This window comes from Amia ocellicauda, unplaced genomic scaffold, assembly GCF_036373705.1.
Source record: "Amia ocellicauda isolate fAmiCal2 unplaced genomic scaffold, fAmiCal2.hap1 HAP1_SCAFFOLD_151, whole genome shotgun sequence".
Lineage (NCBI taxonomy): Eukaryota > Metazoa > Chordata > Actinopteri > Amiiformes > Amiidae > Amia > Amia ocellicauda.
This window is the reverse complement of record NW_027102714.1, coordinates 23,454-29,742: the sequence shown is the minus strand read 5'-3', so window position 1 is coordinate 29,742 and position 6,289 is coordinate 23,454. Positions and strand designations below refer to the sequence as shown.

The window sequence follows — 6,289 nt, the reverse complement described above, 5'->3', positions numbered from 1 at the left end:
GACCTCGTGGCGCAACGGTAGCGCGTCTGACTCCAGATCAGAAGGTTGTGTGTTCAAATCACGTCGGGGTCAGTCTTTTACTCTACATTCCCTGTAATATCACTCAATAATTCCTGCTCTGGAGAGTGTTATTAATATCCTAGAATGCAAACGTTGTTAGTCTAAGTAACATGCATCTACACCCGAGAGGATGCATAAAAGTCAGTCTGGTCTCCTGCACGTTGAAATTATATTTGATTTTAAGAATCCGTATCGTTTGTTATATTTTAATCTGCCTTGTTATAGGCTATTAACAGTAGACTGTCACAATCCGTGTTTTATTCACCTGCTGTATAGCTCCCTTTTATGTATTTCTTGTGCTTTCGATTACCGCCTACCCAATACTGTCTCACTTTCTGATCCCTGGTCGACACAATTCATACACTAATAAAAACGTATAGAAATACTTTAGATAACATCAACACTACTAGGTAATAATAGTAGATGGGATTCAATGTTCATTTCTCGGTTCATGTTTGAGCGATTCCGAGGCCTCGCTAAGGTGCCTTTTAGTGATGCGCTAAGGTCGCTGCACTGTGGCGCGGCACACCGACCCCCCAGGATGTTGCCATATTATTAGGAATATTATTAGGGTTCCACTGTACAAGATCTGCTGCCGTGCTCGGCATTACCAGCAGCTTATCCAGACGGAGGCGCCGGGTGTCACAGAGAGATGCAGGTCGGTGCTGCTAGTGGAGCGAGTCACTCATACTTTGACAATCACTCTTTGGGTGCATCGGGGTGTGTATATTGAAGTCACTAGACTTTCATTGACGTACACGGAGTAGACTACACAGCATCAGCTGAGTTTGCGCCTGTAGAAAAGCCTGGCTGAATTTCTGCCAGCCCCAGCTCCTCTAGTCCAATAGTGCTATTAGTCAGCAACATTAGATGGCAGTCACACACAAGGTGCTTGAACTTGAGACTGAGAAAGTTTCCAGCTGTTGGAGCGCACCGCTTTCTACGTGGCACTAGTGTAAAGATGTCACTAATGTAAGTTTGTTCGAGATATGATTCTCTCTTAGAGTGCGAGAGGTCCTGGTTTAAAATGCCTTTCTTTTACGGTTTTCTTAATTTCTCATTGTATAAAACACATTATTATTATTTTTATTTCTTGGCAGACGCCCTTATGCAGGGCGACTTGCAACATAAGTGCAAGAATACAGTTAAGTACAAGGCATCAAACATTACAAATTCAAATTTACATTAAACAAAGCAATTCAAGATAATACATTTTACAACTTCCAATGTATACAGTTAAGTACAGTAAGTGCAGTCATACATTGTGAAAAGTAAAGCTAAGTGCCGTCAAGATGTACGACAATTGTCGAAATCATGTATTTGGCCAGTGAATAAGATCTCTTCTCCTCTCATCAGCATTTTATTATGGTATTACCCCTTTTATGTAAAGATTAGTTTATAATGCACATGCATATACTACATATACTATTATCATTTAAAATATTGTAGACAGACGCCATCCGACTGTCTATCCGTCTATTTTTAAATCCATCTAGTTTTGTCCATTTGTCCAAAATGTGGCTAGAGACAGTGGCTTGCTTTCTACCTAGTTCCCCCAGTAAAAGCCATTAACCACTGAAGAAACTCAATTCATTTCTGACAGTCATTTAAGGTAAGGTACATCCTTGCCATTCTTAACAATGACTGTGATGTCATCTACGTAAGCCACCGCTTTGAAAAGTTTCATTAATACACCAGGAACAATCAGCCCAAATAGTCTGTAGGTTATGTAAATGCATCACTACCAGCAGGTGACACACACACACACACACACACACACACTTTTCTCTCGAGTTTGTTTTTCCATTCCAATGGGTGTCCAAGTTACTCCAACAGTCCAAGTTACACTGTCAATCAAATACATCATTGTCCGTGTTCCACCTTGGTGGGTAAATTCAATAAACTATGCGCTAAATAAAAACTGACCTTTAAATAAACAGTATTCATCTATCGAGAATCTATGTTCATGGATTGTATAGAAGTATTTCCACATATGCATCTGGACACTCGGGCAAGCCAGCTGAGAAGTCGCTCAAGTCGCCGCAGCTAAGTATCGCCTTTTTCTCTCGCGTTTCCTAGTTTAGTTAAGAGTTACATTGATTGTTTACGTGGTTTGTTTAGCTAAGAATGATATATCTTGCACCTGTTTTGTAGTAAGAGCAGCGACTGTTTGTTAGTGAATTTAGCAAGTTACTTAGCACACTCAACACGCCCTGTCTGTAATCAGAAGCTTTACACTGTAGGCTGTAATTATTCGCATGTATCTAGTCAGATGAATGATCTGAAATGCATCAAAAGTCATGGAATGAGAGACTTTCTGGGCGTTGGTGGTATAGTGGTGAGCATAGCTGCCTTCCAAGCAGTTGACCCGGGTTCGATTCCCGGCCAACGCAACGTTTTCTTTCTAGGCTTCCGCCATCACACTTGTGATGCTTCGGGGGAGTTCGACACCATTCAAGCTATTGCGACCCTACTAAGCCTGCACTTACCGCTGTTTTCACTAACACACTTCTGGTGAACCGTTGCGCATGAACAGATGACGAATAAATGGCCTTACACTAGTATCCCACAGCACCAGCTTCGTCTGTAGAAAAACAAAGGTTCCTCTCCCTGCTGCAGGATACCCACATCACACTTGACTCGCAGACCTTTACTGCGCCCTCTTGCTTCACGTGGGCCGTGCTCCCAGTAGCGCTGTAACATACATGTGCACTTGCGTGCAAAAGTATTCGGTATTACATTTATTTGACGTGTTCTTTGCTTGAATATACTTTAAAAGCTAATACACTCCTCTCCATGCTCACCAACAACAATGTTGGCGACGATGACGGTTAAAGTAAAGTGAAATAGAAATGCCACTTCCATTCACTCCAATTACTATTGTTGTTATTATTACAAGGGAAAACTATGACCCTTGTTCATCAGTGTCTTGGGCGGACAGTTATGTCATTTAACAACATCCAAGATACCCGAGCCATCGGTCAGTCAGCACCGCTAGATGGCGGCAGTCAGACACTCATGCAATGTTTGAAGGAGAAAGTGTTCAAATAGAGGAGCGCACAACTCTCTACGTGGCACCGATGTTAACTAGTTTTCACAGAAACCTGTGCTATGTGGCTCGTTGGTCTAGGGGTATGATTCAAAGGGTTCAAATCCCGGACGAGCCCTTTGTTTTAGTCTTCTCTCATTCATTTTCATTTTGACAGGGTACTTTTGCCAACATGAAAAACATTTCCTTCATGTATCATGACTTCATTATGGTAATATCTCATTTCGTATGTTTCCAAATAGGCCTCTTAACAATCATCTACAAGCCTACATATACCAGCATGATTTCATACAATGTGCACGATATGTAGTCCATGTCTGTCTCTCTGTCTCTCTAGATATATGTTTATAATTGAGTTGATGATAGTTGCATCTGTGCGCCAAACTGTGTCTGAGCAGCAGACTGTAACTTGAAATAATTGCATGAAAATGTCTGTATCTTCTTAATTTTATGCAGGTTAGTTCAGCTAGTAAGAAAGGTCACTATCTTTTTTTTATCTTTTTCTGTAACTAAACCATTCAGTCTTTCTACATGATGCCGTAAATCCAACATTTCCCCAATTCGCTCCCTGCGAGAAGACAATGCGGTGTGCAATGAAAGTGATAGCCTGTCACTTGGCACTTCAGTTCTGCGTACCACCAAGTCTTATTAGACTCCTTAGTTCTAACTGCAAGTTCCCTGCCATGTCCATGAAAGGGGATTGAGTCCGTATTGAACCATTATCTAAAACACAAAACTATGAGAAAGCTTTCGTGATCTATTGGTGCGCATCGCTACCTTCCGAGTAGTGGCCAGTACTAATACTACTAAAGGTAATTATACTAAGGAACGAATGAACGAAAGAGAGAGTATCATTACTCAGTACACTTAGAGGCTATGTGTGTACTAGTAACTTGTTACTTGATTTAAGTCACGAAAAGTCGCATCCAACGTCAGTCCCATCCTATGTAATGTGTGATGTCCAGAGCCGGCCCTAGCCATTTGGGGGCCATATGCGAGATTTGATAGTAGCCCCAGAACCATCCCCCCTCTCGATGAAAAACATTTTAGTGGTGCCCATGTTTATGGCGTATAGAGAATGTTTAGTTAAAACTAAAATAAACACAAACATTTAAATAATGCACATCACAGAACATGTATTGCACTTTAACATACACTGTACTTGTTGAAGAAATTGATGTAATAATCAATACAAATGTAAATAGTGCACTATGCATATTGAAATCAGAGCAATAACTAATAAACTGTTTAGGTAAAATAACATCCACACCAAAAATACTCAATACTGAAAATACTATAGTGCACAAAAAACTGAATTTAAATAATACAATTCTATCAAAAATCATTAGCTGACAACTGGCAAACTACTGCAGTACTTAACTACTAGCTGATCATTATCATCATTTGGATGGCAACTGGCAGTAGGCTAGCTAGCAAAGTGAGCTGGATTATTACTTTATAATGATATATAATTTATAAAGACATGTAAATTCCTCACAAAGTTATGACTTAAAGTCCCACTGCTTGGAATTTAGAAAACACAGAACATCACTAAAGTTCCCCTGACATTATCTTTATAAACTCCACCACAATATACATTATATCCATCATATTTACATTACATTTAGCATACATATCCCTGACGCGTGTATTGACCTCACTGGAGACAATATGCTCGAGTCACAGATTAAATGCCCCTCTCCCTCTCGGGTTTACATGGTCTTAGTTTATTGCACTAGAGACGAGTTGTTTACCCGCAGCACTGCACAGGGCAAAGGACTGTCTTGTGCATTGCGCCTTGTTTAATACTTTGTTTTAATGATCTTACCGAGTGGTTTTTTACGTCACTGGTGGGGCTACAAAGCCATGAATCGAAGTGTTTTATCAAGTTAGGATTAAAACACGATGTACAGTACTGAACAGTGTACAACAGACCCACAACAATTTAGAGAGCATAATGATAAAGGAAACCACTGATCCGCATTAACCATGAAACGTCCATCAGCAATGTACTTTACCTTGAAACCCACAATAAATGGACCAGACCGTTACCTTGCACTTTTAAAATGCGTCCATTTCGGGAATGTTACATGGATACCATCATCTCAGACGTTAGATTTTGCACGTAAACTGTGGGCTTAGATCGTGGAAAATTGTGCATGTTTTCAAAATTTCAACGCCATTTACTGGTGTTCTTGGGATGCTCCTTCTGTGTGACCGTATACCTCGAGTAAACGTTTACTCGGTCTGCTTGAGCAAGTGGGTTGAAATGACGTGTGTAAGCCGAAAGCCAGTAATGTATTTTGATACCAGACATTACAGCTTTCATGACCAGGGGCGCAGCGAGGATTTCAGGGCCCCATGAAAGTAAAAAAGGTAGCTACCGAAGTGTGAACCATCGGGAGGATAGCTAAACCCGGGGGTTATGCCTGTGAGGAGAGGTTGAGGGGTGGATGAGGAACCTCGCCACTTGATAGGTCCGGTCGTTGAGGTAGGAGGAGAAACAAGTGAGAGCAGTCCCAGAGATTCCAAGGTCAGCGAGGCAGGAGAGGAGGATGGAGTGATCGACGGTGTCAAATGTTGCGGAGAGACCAAGGAGGATGAGGATTGAGGAGAGGGAGGCTGCCCGAGCACAGTTGAGGGAGTCAGTGACTGCCAGGAGAGCAGTCTCAGTGGTGTGAGCGGTGTTTGGAAGGCGGATTGCAGAGGATCAAGAAGTGAGAGATGGGAAAGGAATGCAGAGAGCTGACAGTGGAAAGTGAATAAATAAAACAAAACAAGAAGCAATAAAAAACACACAAAACAAATACCAAAATAGGCTAACGCCCATTGCTAGTGATGCAATAAAGGGACACTGTTTGGAATGAATGAGAATTGTGCATTCTTACCGATGCCCCACAACGATCACACCTTTTGATCGATCAGCTATTTAACTCTTTCATCAACCTCCATTACCTATAACATAATTTTGAGAAATGTACTTTTTCTTTCAAGTGTGCTGCAGGAAACATCCACTTATTTATAATTCGTTTTATGTCACTTGTTTGCTGCAAGAAAGGCAAGGCGGTAAGGCTGTAGAACACTGCTACATTATGCATCTTGCACTATGGTGTCGGTAATATAGTTTTTTCGTGCAATACTAATTTATATTGTATTCATAATTCGTTTTGTCACTTGTTT

The 6,289-nt window shown here is 41.1% G+C and overlaps 2 non-coding genes across 2 annotated transcripts; both read left to right on the top strand.

The window, feature by feature from the left end:
* trnaw-cca (transfer RNA tryptophan (anticodon CCA)) lies at positions 1-72 on the top strand. Its single transcript has one exon. It is a non-coding gene; the product is annotated as a tRNA-Trp (tRNA).
* Positions 73-2,381: 2,309 nt separating this feature from the next.
* On the top strand, positions 2,382-2,453 carry trnag-ucc (transfer RNA glycine (anticodon UCC)). Its single transcript has one exon. It is a non-coding gene; the product is annotated as a tRNA-Gly (tRNA).
* The last annotated feature ends 3,836 nt before the right edge of the window (positions 2,454-6,289 follow it).